This window comes from Mustela putorius, unplaced genomic scaffold (assembly GCF_011764305.1).
Source record: "Mustela putorius furo isolate JIRA1106 unplaced genomic scaffold, ASM1176430v1.1 tig00003845_pilon_pilon_pilon, whole genome shotgun sequence".
Lineage (NCBI taxonomy): Eukaryota > Metazoa > Chordata > Mammalia > Carnivora > Mustelidae > Mustela > Mustela putorius.
The window spans coordinates 74743149-74758431 of NW_025421998.1; the positions used below are offsets into that span (position 1 = coordinate 74743149).

The 15283-nt window shown below is 38.8% G+C and overlaps 1 protein-coding gene across 4 annotated transcripts in view; it reads right to left on the reverse strand.

Annotated features, from left to right (window-relative positions):
• The window catches only part of CTTNBP2 (cortactin binding protein 2), a 150255-nt gene that overhangs the window by 122238 nt on the left and 12734 nt on the right, over positions 1-15283 (reverse strand). The gene's annotated exons all lie outside the window — the stretch shown is intronic.

Genomic DNA, 15283 nt, shown 5'->3' on the forward strand with positions numbered 1-15283 from the left:
ACCACAGAATACTTTCTTTGCTCTATCCACAGAGTTTCTGAGTTAGTCTGTCTAAGGTGGGGGTCTAAGAATTTACATTTCCAGCAAGGTTCCTATGGGATGCTGACGCAGCTGGTCTGGAAACACACTTTAAGAACCAATGCCTCAAGTTAGTCCATTCTCTTGCTCAAAAATCCTGAGGGACTCTGCCCTGCCTATCCTATTAGGCACACAAATGTATCAGCTTGACATTCCAAACCTGCCTGATGCAGCCTGTCCTATCTCCTGCTCCACTGGTGCATAAGCCTGTGCTCCAGGCCAACTTACCTCCCGTGTCCAGAGCACACACAGACCCTGTGTTCACGCTGCTCTTCTGACACACATCCACTTCTCAATTCTAGTCATTAATGTACTCATTCCTCAAAAGACTCCTGGATTGCCACCTCTTCCCAGAAGGCATCCACTGTTCATCTTCATTAGAACTCTTTCATGTGTGATTTACTCTTACATATAAGTCTGTCTTGCATTTGAGTTGGTAGCAAGTACATTGCTCTCCTGCCCTAGATTACTCGGGAGGATGGTTAAAAAGATGCACTTGGGAGTCAGCAAGCCTGGGTCCAAGTTCTGGCTCCCCACTTGACAGTTGTGTGACAGAGAACATGTTACTTAACCATGAGTCTAAAAGCAAGATAATAATAGTATCTCCTTCAAGGGAGACCTGTGGGGAATAAATGAGATCATCCACATTGAGTGCAAAATAGCAGTTTTAACAGATAAGGCTCAGTAAATGACAAGTAGCAGTTTTCTGGAGTTTTAAGAACATTATCACATTCTTTGACGCTCCTTCCAGGTGGTCAGGTCTGTGTCTCTTCCCCTGAATCTCAGTCCTGTAACTGCTTAACAGATCCAAGGGAGTGCAAAGTAACTTTGTGACCCAGATGATAAAGAACTGGCAAATTCTATCTCCTGCCTTTTAGGCTGCTCACTGATGGGTCCTAGCCACTCTGTGACAAGGAAGCCCAAGTGGGGAACCCAAGCACCCAGGCCACAGTCCCCACAGAGCTCCTAGCAGACAGCCAACATGAGGGAGCCGTCTTGGAAGGAAATCCTCCCCTCTTCTCAGTCTCCTCCACTGCTAGCTACATGAGATGCAGACTGTGAGCTGCCCATCCCAAACCCCACCTAAACTGCCGATTTGTGAGCAAAATAAATGTCTGATGTGGCTTAACGCCAGTAAGTCCTGGGATGGGTTTGGAGCACAGCAATGGATGACAAAGTGAGAGCACCTTGTTACCTATGTATCCTTTCTCCTCTCTAGCAGGAAGGATCACAGGTAAGAACCTTAAAGAGTGTTCATCGCAAGACTCAAACTTGTCTAGATAGAAAATACTCCCAGAGGATCTCTTTTTGTGAGTAAACACAGGACTCCCTGAGAAAGAATTCATTTTAAAGCAAAACACCTTCATCTTCATCTTGCCTAATCACCACCAGAGTTGTGGGAGAATCCTACAGAATTGGTAATAGGATGTATGTAAGTAATAAATGGGGCTTTTTAAAAAATCTCTTTCAAGTCAGTAGTACAAATAGCAGTACTGCTTTGTAATCTCATAAAACTCAATAATGTCAAATAGGGGAGACTAGCACCCACTTTGAAAAGCAAGAAAATGCAGGAAGCCACCATCTGCATCTAAGAAAGGAGCAGGAGACAAAGCACAGCAGGAGAAACCCCAAAAACAAACAGTTTTGGGGAGGAGTTGCACACAACCTAGGGAACACAATAGGTAAGGAGCAAACTGGGGAAGCACAGCTTTTTTCCTTTTGTTAAATACACTGGAAAATGTTAATGTTTTGCTTAGTGATTACTATGCTTACTTTGACCCTGCTTTTACATGGCCTTCCATAGTGTGTCTGAGAAAAACAGCAGAATTATGGGACATAATCTTAGTGCTCAGTCCTTGTCCTTTGCTGCATTTGTCACAAATGGGACTTGTTAGTCATGGTTAGTCTCCGGTCCTAGACAGTAAGTCCCATGAGTGCAGGGACTGCCTTGCTGCTACTCTCTTCCCGGTGCCCTGCACCTGGCATGACAGAATATATTCAATAAATATTTGTTGGATGCATGTTGAAGGACTAGCACTATTGCTATAAAAAAGCTATTGGGAGCACTGCAGCTGATGCCGAATTACTTAAGTATGAATTCACATGGGGCACGAACACAATATCCTTTAACAATAAAAAGGGTTTATACCCTGACACTGAAATTGCTTTTGAAATTACTGGTTGCTGTCACGAGTTAGAAAATAATGTGCTCTTATCCTGGAGGAGTTATTTTTATTCACAATCTCCTCTCAATCTATTCAAGTCCTTGTAATACTCCCCAATAGCGCATCACCTACATTTAGAGCCATCTCACAGAATTCAGAGCTTTAAAGAACCTGTACTTTAATAAATGTCAACTGTAATTGCCTCCTCAGATCCCTTCTCTCCCTTAGTCTGTCAATCTACATTCAAATAGTGGTTAACATAATCTCCTTTAAACACTGTTTTTGTCATATCCTTTCCTACCTCAGAGCCTACAGTGAGTTCCAATCCTCAACTGTTTGAAATTTAAACTCATTAAGAATTTCACATATTAACAATTCCCATGAAGGGTCTCTAAAGCTCTTCCTTTAATTGTGCCACCTATCATCCCTCCAACCAAACTCACATCTTATTGCTGTCCCCCACAACAGGCATAAAAATTCATGGAACCGCTGATCCAGCCAAGCAGAGAGGATGATGGAAAGTTTCCTAATACACCAGTGAGGTCTTCTTATTTTGTCAAGATACTATAGAACAAAGACCAATGCACCTTCCACAGTGTCTATGTAAGATTTCTTGGGAAATCTTCTCATGGGAAAAGACCCATTAACAGAAAAATCACTGTCAACTCCAAATTAATTTTTAGGGATTATTTAGAGGTTTATCTAAAATGATCTTTTTAAAAATGATATGATTCTGTTGATTTAGCCTCTGTGAAAAGACATCTAACAAGGTCAACGATATATCTGCATTTTAACATGCTAATTATTAAGAATACTGAACTCCTTATTGGCAGTGAATCTATTATTACCTGCCTACATACACACTCTCACAAATTCCCTGCATTCACGAATTCCATTGATTGGGGGGAAAAAAAGAATCAAAGGATTATATAACTCAAGGAAATCAGTACAACACCCTTTCATGAAAACCAAACTACATTTCTATTTAACGACTCAATTTACCACCTGCCATTTTTTAGATGCAAATGAAAACTGAAAAAGGTGATCAAATATCAAAAAAAGTAAAAAAATGAAATACAATTAACTACAAGAAACAGATTTAATAATGACTAAGAAGTGGGACGGTAAGAATGGAAATGGCAGTGCCCTAACTATCGCATTCTTCTCCACTTTATAAATCTTCATTCTCCTAGAGTAAATTTGGATAATACAGCATTTAAATGTTCCAACATGTTCTCATCCAGAAGATGAGAATATCCTAATTACAGAAAAGTACAAACTTTTTTGCACTTGGGATGATAATTAGAGGAAAACATTTTAAGAAATCAATGATGCCTTTCTACATTATCATAATTGCCATTCAATAAGATCTTAGAAGTCTTGCAGGATTTACTTCTGTTGGTAATTACCTGCAGTCAATTGGGAGGGAACAGCAAATGAATGATTACACATTTGAAGATTGCCTAACCATTTCCGCGCAGCTTTTGATATTTACAATTGATTACAGGTGCGTGGGAAATGTTCTGGGAATTCACAGCGTTTTAAAATAAAGAACCCACAAATGTCAACCAGCTCTAGTTTCATTAATGCCGCCTTTGAAGCAGAGGAATCGTGAGTGGAGGTTAGGAGTCAGCCAGAAAGTGGCTTACTCTCTCAGTCTGTTTCTCCATTCCTAAAGCGGGGGGCACAATCCCTGATTTCAAGGGATGTCACAGAGACAAGAGGAGAGAATACAGGGGAAGTGCCTGGCACATGATAAAAACATCACAATGTTAAATCCCTTTTCATCTCTATGTCCTGCTCTGACTTCAACCTACAGGAAACAGCAGCAAACCTCGCCCCTCCTGAGCAACACAGGCCAAATCCAACGGCCCCTTCTTTGGATTTCAGTTTGTCTGCGGGTAACCCCCAATCGCAGAGTGGAGTGAGGAGGCTGTGGAAAAGAAACTGTTTCAGTTCACTAGAGAACCACCTCCCTCCTTTCACTTTTACATGATTGCAAACAGAGGTGGTTGCAAGCAATTATTCATGCGAAGTGAACGCCACTAAAAATCAAAGATTTAATATTATAAAGAATACGATGTCTACATAGCGAGATAAGGGGAAAGACTGGCAAACCAAAGAGCACGAGTTTATAATTTGTAGAGCGAGTATTTTTATCATGCCATTCCCACACACGTAAAAAGTCGCTTTTAAAAATAATACAATAGGGGGGGCGCCTGGGTGCTGCCTTCGGCTCAGGTCATGATCTCAGGGTCCTGGGATCGAGCCCTGCGTCAGGCTCTCTGCTCGGCGGGGAGCCTGCTTCCTCCTCTCTCTCTCTGCCTGCCTCTTCTGCCTACTTGTGATCTCTCTCTGTCAAATAAATAAATAAAATCTTTAAAAACTAATAATAATAATATAATAGGATCTGATTCCCAATACATTTTAGAAGCTTGTCAAATTCCTAAGCCCCTCTGGGCGGGGCAGGGAGGGGAATAGTTCTGCCTGGACAACACTTGACACATCACCTCTCTCTCTCCAAGTTGCTCTCACAGCCAAACCCTGCAGGCCTCACTATTTTGCCGATTTGCCTTCGTTCCCATCTGCCACCCTCCACCTTGAAGAGAGTTCTACCCTGGAGAATGAGGCACCGCCCATTTTATGAGATACAAAGGTGACCAAGATCCGTCCTGTACCTCAAAGTATAAAGAAAAGGAGAGAGTTTAAGGGGAAGTCTTTTTCACTACAGCATAATCACGTGAACAGGGGCCCCGCAAGGGTCCACTTGAGACAGGCCAAAATGGATTCATCCGAGCAGGACAAATTGAGACACTGCTGAAACATTTTTATTGTGGCTAGGTCACTTTTAGCTCCACGTGAAGCCGTCTTCTGCTACTCTACCCAATCCTATGTGAAAAAATTAAAAAGGAAGTTTATTTTAGAACAGATATGCCTGTAGAAATGCATAGTAATCTTGAAAGAAGAGGGCTTCTAAGTATAAAATTCATTTAATGTAAAAATCTAAACTCAACTGAGATGAACTGGATTGGAAAGAGTAAAACGGAAGATAGAATTTTGCCTTTCAAAAAATTTCACGTGGAGAACATACCTTATCCATTCTATTTTAGGTGCACAACACCTTAAAAACCATAATCAGCTTAACAGTCTAAAGACACTGTTCACTGCTACATGACAAAAGTGACTAGCAGGAACATTTTCCATGCCTTCTTAAAGGGCAATAATTATAAGCATCTGAGAAATTCACATTTCTTAGACAACCTCTATGACATTCTGCCTTCAATCCGGCTCTCCTACAAACTTTCGTCTGTCTTGCAGCTAGAGTGACCTTTGTAATTTTTTCCCTTGACAATGGTGATAAATTTTAAATATTTACATTAAATATTCACATTTAATAAATTAAAATTAAAATTTTAATGCAAAAAATCAAATACAATATAATTATGCTGTTAGAATCTTTTGGAAAATCATGTTGAATCACTGGCATTCTCATGCTTAAACACTTCAGTGGCTACCCTGACATAAAATGAAATCCAACCTTCTCATGGTCTTCACTCTCCAGCATGATCTGGCCACAGCCTAGCTCTGTATCTCATCTTGTGCCATTCTCTCTTGTTCTCCAACTTCCAGCAGTTCGTATAAATTGCCAAGCTCCTTCTTCTCTTAGGGTCCTTGAATGTGCTATTCCCTTTGTAAGAACACTCTTCTTCCAACTAGATTTCTGATATCCCTCCAAGTCTCAGGGGGGGTGTCACTTTCTCAGAGAGAACTTTCTTGACCAATCTAGAGTAATCTCTCTTCTCATGGCATTCTTTCCTTGGTAATCGTAATGTGAGCTTCAGTATTTTGGTTTATTATTTTAATGTCCCTCTCTCCCACTGGACTCTTAAGAAAACTCATGCTCCTTGCTCACCACCACTAAAACCCAAGACATACCTAAAGATACAAACATCTGTTGAATGAATGGATACATGGATCCCCCAATCCCCCTGCCCTCTTCTCAAAGATCCCCACCATGTTCAAAGATCATTTCATGTAGGGGTGCCTGGGTGGCTCAGTTGGTTGGACGACTGCCTTGGGCTCGGGTCATGATCCTGGAGTCCCGAGATCGGGCTCCCAGCTCCATGGGGAGTCTGCTTCTCCCTCTGACCTTCTCCTCGCTCATGCTCTCTCTCACTGTCTGTCTCTCAAATAAATAAATAAATAAAATCTTAAAAAAAAAAAATCATTTCACGTAGACAAAGGGATACAAATACTCCTATGTGTTCAATACCTATTTACATTTTGACTCCAAAAATCAAAAGGGAGAAGATGAAACCTCTTATGCTTCTTTCCAAAATAATCACAACCAGAGAGAAGGCAGAATTTTGAATACTATCTTAGATCCTTGTTTCCTCTTCTAATCAAGACCGATTTTGTCATAAACATAGCAAATGAAATTCCCAAAAGAACACATGACCTGTAGCTTAGCCACTGAGTATAACAAGAGGTTAAAGTGTTATCAGAAGGCCTCACCTCAAAGGAACATTCTGTATTCTCAGATCACAAGGAAGTAATTCTTAAAAGGAACTATTAAGTGAACAGTCCCCAAAATTATGATAATCTGCACAGTCTCCAAAATGTATTCCTGTCTTCATGCCATTTGTAACTCTGAATCTATCCTGAACCCAGTGTAAAACAAATGGTACATCATTGAGCTGAACAATGTGCTTTAGTTTGTTCTCACAGATGTCCTAATGATCTATTAATAATCATCAGCAAGAAAATGTTGCTTGAGTTCAGTTGCTTATTACATAATATTGATAAAAATTTTGCTTTCACAGCACATCAATCTTCATTTCTTAATATATAAAAAAGCACTATTTTGCCTGGTATTCCATTTTGTCCCTTCACTAGTAGTAAATGTTCATCAGGGAAAATAAAATTTCTCAGAAGAATCAAAAGTGACACTTCCTATGTCTGTCCTACTGGACAAAATACAATGCTATTTAAGAATGATCAGCTATTTCTATTTTATGAGAAGTGATTTGCATGCAAAAACAACACACCGTCTGGTCAACTCCCCTTCCTTTTTGCTAGACATGGAACAAAGGCGTTATCTCAGTGGACAGAAAAGGAAACAATTTATGTTTTCATGAATTCAGCTCTGCTCAGCAAATTAAATCATTCATTAATTAAAAGGAACAGAAAAGGGTATGTTTTGGTCAATCAATTGCCTGAAGTCATAGGAGAATTCCGAAATACAAAAGGCTGCATGTTTTACTTTGCTGAAACCAGAATGCTCCTCTTTTATCATGATTTAACAGACATGTCATATGAGGGAAAGCTCACAATAGTCTGCAGTACAGCAGTGGCTGCTTTCAAACCCAGAGTGGAAGCATTCTTCTGTTTAATGATTTTATTTTATTTGAAGAGTTCGCCTTTGTTCTATGTGAAGACTCCAACACTGAGCCATGCAACTATACAGGTTTTTTAACAGAAAAAGCAAAGCATTTCATTCCTGCACATAAAACTATAATGCAATTTTAAATAAAATGTGGTGTGCTTTGAAAGAGTCATGAAATTTCTTAAATGGGCATTTTTAAATATTTAGTTTTGAAGGAAAATAGTTCAAAGACAAATCACTTGTTTCATAAGAAAATGTATTTTTAATTCCAGTAGAGTTAATATATGGTGTTTATTAGTTTCAGGTGTTCAATACAGTGATTCGACAATTCTGCACATTACTCAGTGCTCATTATGATAAATGTACTCATAATCCCCTTCACCTATTTCACCCATCCCTCCACCATCCTCTCCTCTGATAACCATCAGTTTCCTCTCTCTAGTTAAAAGTTAGTTTTCTCTTTTTCTTGTTCATTTTGATTTCCAAATATAAGTGAAATCATCTCTGACTTATTTCACTTAGCATTATACCTTCTAGATACATTCATGTTGCAAAGAGCCCAGATTTCATTTCTTTTTATGACTAATATTCCATTGTATGTGTATGTGTGTTTGTGTGTATACACACACCACATTTTTTAAAGATTTTATTTATTTGTCAGAGAGCACGTGCACTCAAATAAGGGGAGTGACAGGCAGAGCAAGAAGTGGGCTCCCCGAGGAGCAAGGAACCTGACACAGGACTCGAATCCCAGGATCCTAAAATCATGATCTGGGCCAAAAGCAGGTGCTTAACTGACTGAGCCACCCAAAGCGTCCCACACACCATATTTTCTTTATCCATTCATCCACCTATGGACACTTGGGCTGCTTCCATAACTTGGCTATTGTAAATTATGCTGCTATAAACATATGGGTTCACGTAGCTTTTCAAACCAGTGTTTTTGTATTCTTTGGGTAAATACCCAACAGTGGAATTACTGGATCACATGGTAGTTCTATTTTTAACTTTTTAAAGAACCTCTGTACCATTTTCCACAGTAACTGCTAAAGTTTGCATTCCCTCAACAGTGGATGAGGGCTCCTTTTTCTCCACATCCTCACCAATATTTGTTGGTTTCTTGGGTCTTTGAGATTAGCCATTCTGACAGGTGTAAGGTGATATCTCATTGTGGGTTTGATTTGCATGTCCCTGATGCTGAGTGATGTTGAGCATCTTTTCTTGAGTCCCTTTGCCATCTGTTTGTCTTCACTGGAGAAATGTCTGTTCATATCTTCTGTCCATTTTTAATTAGATTTTTTTTGGCATTGAATTGTATTAAGTTCCTTATATATTTTGGATACTAACTCTTTATTGGATAGGTCATTTGCAAATGTCTTCTCCCATTCTGTTGTCTTTCAGTTTTGTTGACTGTTTCCTTTGTTGTGCAGAAGCTTTGTATTTTGATGTTGTCCTAATAGTTTATTTTTGCTTTTGTTTCTCTTGCCTCGGGAGACCTTTCTAGAAAAATGCTATGGCTGATGCCAGACTTCCCTCTTGGATTTTTATGGTTTCAGGTCTCACATTTAGATCTTTAATCCATTTTGAGTTTATTTTTGCATATGGCATGAGAAAATCATCCAGTTTCATTCCTTCACATATAGTTGTTCAGTTTTCCTAACACAATTCGTTGAAGAGACTTTTTCCCATTGCATGTTCTTGTCTCCTTTGTTGAAGATTAATTGACCACATAATTGTGGGTTTTATTTCTGCATTTTCTATTCTGCTCCATTGAGCTATGTGTTTAATTTTGTGCCAGAACCTTACTATTTGGATTTTTTTTTAAAGTAGTCTCTACTCCCAATGTGGGGCTCAAACTTACAACCCTGAGATCAAGAGTCCCCTGCTCTTCCAACAGAGCCAGCCAGGTACCACAGCACCATAATACTGTTTTGATTACTACAGCTTTGTAGTCTATCTTGAAACCCAGGACTGTGATACCACCAAGTTTTGTTCTTTTTTAAGAATGCTTTAGCTATTCAGGGTCTTTTGTGGTTCCACACCAATTTTAGGATTATATGTTCTACTTCTGTGAAAAATGCTATTGGTATTTTGTAGAGATTGCATTAAATCTGTAGATTGCTTTGGGTAGTATGGACATCTTGATAATATTTATTCTTCCAATCCATGAACATAAAAGGGCTTCCCCTTTGTGTTGTCTTCAGTTTCTTTCATCAAGGTTTTATAGTTTTCAGAGTACAAGTTTTTCATCTCCTTGGTAAAGTTTATTCCTAGGTATTTTATTATTTTTAGTGCAATTGTAAATAGGATTTTCTTAATTTCTTTCTGCCAATTCATTATTAGTTTATAGAAATGCAATAGATTTCTGTATACTGATTTCATATCCTGTAACCTTATTAGTTCTAGTAGTTTTCTGGTGGATTCTTTAGGATTTTCTACATATAGTAACATGTCATCTGCAAACAGAAGTTTTACTTCTTATCAATCTGGATATCTTTTATTTATTTTTCTTGTCTGATTGCTATGGCTAGGACTTCTATGCTGAATAAAAGTGGTGAGAGTAGACACCCTTGTCCGATTCCTGATCTTAGGAGAAAAGCTCTTAATTTTTTCACCACTGACTATGGTGTTAGCTGTCAGTTTTTCATATGAGATATGTTGAGGTATGTTCCCTCTAAAGCTACACTGTCAATAATGGATGCTGTGCTTACAATGAAGTGTATTTGAGCAGCATTTTCTTGACCAGTATTACTTTACAACAGTGTTTCCCAAGTGATTGTGTACCCCCCAAGGAAAGACCTTTTTGGCTGCCACATCTACAGAGGTGCTACTGGCATCTAGTGAGCAGACAGACCAGGGCCGCTACAAAGCATACTGTAATGTACAAGATAGTCCCTCTTCTCACAACAACCGCAACAAATACCCAGTCCCAAAAGTCACTAGTGCTGAGGGGAGAAAACCTGCTTCAAAGAAAAACCATTCAGAGCATTTTTTTAATTGCGTTTTGAATCCAATGAACAGTTAAGGTTTTTAGAAAGGAAGATCATCCTAGACAAAATCTGAACATATAGAGTCAGAGTCTGAGAAAACTAAAATGTGGCCCCAAATGACACTACTTGGAACAATTAATTTTAAACATATAAAAGGTATATACAATGTTCTAAATGGACCCAATTTGGGCACAATAATTAATCTCCACTTTTATTCACTTTGAACTTTCATTTTTGTACTTGGCATACAGTAGGTACTCAACAAGTATTTGAAGGAAGGAGGAGAGGAGGGATCTATCTTCTTGTACCATACCCTAGGATATTTTATAACATTAAACCAAGATAATGGAGTGCATTAGGTTATTAGATTTCCTCCAAAGTCCTCCCTTCCCAGGGAGCCAGTCAGCCACCCAGGACCATTCGCCAGAACTCTGCTAGGTGTGTCCACAAAGTTCTCCCCTATGCACATGATGCTTCTCCTTCATTTCCTCTCTTGCCCTCTTTACCATAGGTTTGGGATGTAGGCATGTCACTGACAGTTTCAATCATACCAATGAGGGAAATTCCCTAAGGAGAGCAGTAAAATAGATATAATCTCGGCTGTTAAATGACCACTTGGTTTAGAAATACTTCCCCAGCACAAATGACTCACCTCCAGATTGGGAGGAGAGATAAACTTCATATTTAATCTATCATACTTTGGGTCTCTTTGTTGCAGCCATTTACAAGACAATTCTCTATTTGATATCCCATATGCTGTTAAATACTATAAATACATTCTATCCAAAGAAATAAACTGGTAATTTCTACAGTTTCAGTGCAAATAATACTTAAAAATCTGTATCACATACTTTATAGTAACTATAGGTTATGAGGAAGAAATGCCATGTCAATAATACTATTAATTCTCATTTATCAGGAAAAAGAAGGCATACAAGAAATCTGGGTCTGACTGCCCAAGGAATTCATTGTTTCGGTGATATAACATTTATGTAAATTCACAGTAATAACAGCCAGCTGGATCCGGTAAATGTAAGCTAAACCACAATTTTGACTCCTAAAATTCTATAATTAGAGCATTTTCATGTTTTTGCCCTTGTTTCCATTCGACTAAGATACTGGTAAAAACTCTAGAAGCAAGAGGGAAAAAGAGGTGAAAGCCAGAAGATTCCACAAACTAAACAATTATCATCAAATAGATAATCTCTTAACAGGTTAATTATTTAATTAAATTTAACTCAAAAAGCTCTGTATCTATTGTGGTTTTCAGAAAATTTAGCATATTCTCAATTAAACTTCACAGTATTTTTCTCTAAACATCATTCAGCGATCTATTTAGTCAAAGATTTATTCCTACTTTTTGTGGATGAGGGGTTATCATTCATAGAATATTTCTTATGCAGTTAAGACATATTTCAGTTAAGCAGTTCATATTTTCCAAAAATGTACTTTTTAAAATATGATCCCCCCCATAAAAATGAATCTCCTGAACATTACATCTGTTATAAAGCCAAGGAGTTTTACTAGGCAATATTTTTACCTTAAACATGAAAATAGTAAATGTACCAAGATATGTATTATAATTTCATAATACCCTCCCCCCAATCATATCTATGAATTGTTCTGAAAAGCTTATTGCCATCAATCCAATAATCTATGATTTTTTATGTTTGGCTCAGGTCATGACCTCGGGGTCTCAAGATCAATTCCCACATCAGGAACCACACTGAGCATGCTTTTGGATTTTCTCTCTCCCTTCACTGCCACTGGAACGCTCTCCCTCTCTCAAAAAAAATACATCAAGGTAGCATGATTAAACAAAGTAAAAAAGCTTGGTCCAAAATATTTTTTTTTTTTAAGATTTTTACTTATGTGACAGAGAGAGTGAGATTGCACAAGCAGGGGAAGCGGCAGAGAAAGGGAGAAGCTGACCACACTCCCTGCTGAGTAAGGAGCCCAATGCAGGGCTTGATCCCAGGACCCTGGGATCATGACCTGAGCTGAAGGCAGATGCTTAACCAACTGAGCCACCCAGGCACCCCTGAAATATCTTTTTAAAGATTCCAAAATTCTAAAGGATTTAAATGCCTCATAACACAATCATTTCTAAATTTTCCTATAGTCCATGGTACATATTAAGTTTAAAAATATTTCCCACCTTCAGAGAAATATTTTTTGACATTTTTTTAAAACAAGGTGTATTTCTCTCCCAACTGAATAACAACATACTGATTGGACAGATTTTGAATTTTTAATTCGGGAATATGTTTATCTCCTAATATGAAATAAAATTAAAAGTTCCACATTCTCTCTATTCCCAGTTTTTAGCCAGTCACTAACCTATATTCCACTGGTGACGGAAATGGCAACTAAATGACACATCTGGACTCAAGTAGGTATTTCCCCAATTTCACTAGTTCCAGTGAATGCCCTCGAGGAAACAATCAGTAATTGACCACCGTGAGTCTATGACAGGTATACAAAAATCATATCCTCTATTCTTAAAAACATAATCACCTAAATAAATCAATCACAATTCTCAAGTTTAAAAAATGACAAAAAGCTTTAAGAATCTCCAAACATACCAACTTCAAGGATGCTACATTTTCAACCTGAGATTAAGTCACAATCTCTCTGGGATTCCCTTGTGTTTGCTTGGATTTTAATACATGAACAACATGCCCAGTGCTTCTCCACAGGGGCAGCACCCTAGACAGTGATCTGTTAGCACAGTGACTGGCACCTAGGAGGCAGGGCTAAGTGTGTGCCACATCCAGGAACTGTCTCAAGTCCTCTGGAACTTTCAAATGTCCCTCTAGTCATTCCTTTCAGTAGAACCTTCAGTTCAGAATGATGACCTGAGCTAAAGAGTAACTCCTTTTCACACACAAACAAGTTGTTTTAATTTAGTTTTAACAAACACAGAATTTTCCACGGACTCCGCTTCCATGTAAATGTGTACTTTTTTTTTTTTTTTTTTTTTTTGTAAGTGTGTACTTTTGTTTGGAACTTTACCAAGAGTCATTCACCATCTCAGGAAAAAAATCACCTCGTGCACAGCAAACCCACTCACTGTGTCTGAGTCTCAGTACAGCACACTTGGATCAGGATTCTTTTGCAATGACTGCATTTAGGCAATGCTACAAACAGGCACCAATTGCTGCTTCCTTTATCATGTCTTCCACGAGATATACCTGACCACTTATATACTGAAATGTGTGTTTTGTTATACATTACTTTCCTGTTATTTTATGTCACAATTAGGGCAGTGCACTGGTTATTTTTAACATAACCTACTTACATGCACACTTATCCATACATTTCACTGCAGGACAGTAAAAGAATAATATAAAACATTTTATTTAAAAAAAAAAAAGCAAAACAAAACAAAACACACCACTAGATCTGGAGGGATGCAAACCACTGACCTAGACTATGTAGTAAGGCTCCTCGCAATGCCAACATTCCTTGATTCTATGAAAAACTTTCAGTTTGTGGGACACCTGGGTGGCTCGGTTGGTTGGGTGGCTGCCTTCAGCTCAGGTCATGATCCCGGGGTCCTGGGATCGAGTCCCATGTCGGGCTCCTTGCTCAGCAGGGAGCCTGCTTCTCCCTCTGCCTCTGCCTGCCTCTCTGTCTGCCTGTGCTCACTCTCTCTGACAGATAAATAAGTGAAATCTTAAAACAACAACAACAACAACAAAACCTTTCAGTTTGGCAAGCCCTCATCATTAGCAGGCCTTTAATTCTACTTATATTTGTAAGTATTGCAATTAAGTTAAAAAGAGAAATAAATAGGCTTGCTCAGGTGATCACAAAAACACAGGATCTGCTAAAGGTTCAAACATTCGAGCAAGTAGTGGGAAATGCCCCAGGAGCTGATGCCTTTTACAGGTTAGTACAAAGAGACAGAAAAATCCCTAAGGGAGAACTGGAGCTTTCATATCCATTTGGTCTCAAGAGTCTACACTATTGGCCTCACAGGGGACCCTCTTCTCTCCTGAAGTGGAGTGGAATACATGTTAGTGATCCACTGCGCTAGCATGTCTCCCACCAAGTTCATTAGTCAAGAAAATACACATTGGCAAGTAATGGGAATATTTCCAATGTGGAACGAGAGGAGTCCGTCTCACAACCAAACTGCGCTCAAGTCTACTTAGCAAAGTTTGCCATTCAGAAAGCACACCTTCAACTTGTTATTGGCTTACAGGTGGTAGAACTCTACTCCCATTTTTCAGAGGCAATCGTTCTCTGTCATCAGACTAAGGAGTAATCATTACCTCCACTGTACCAATTTCCAGTCGGTGAAAGTGAACTATAGCCACCCCTTCCTCACACAACTGAATTCTCAGCATGCCCATCGTCTCCATTATGTCTGACAACACACCATTAGTATTACCTCTTTCCCCCACTATATTAGCACCCATAGGCAGCAACAATTGGACATCCACAGGTTTTCCTATGTTAAAACAACCTCCTAAGACAAAGTCTGAGGACATACTCCATAGCGGGGGCGAGGGGGGAGACCAAGACCACATTTCATACATAATAAATACAGCCATTCTGGCCAAATGACCAAAAGCCAGGAAACAACTGATTATATACAAAGTATTTCATATAAAAGAAAAAAAGAGAAAAAAAATGCTTGGGTTTGGTTAATATAC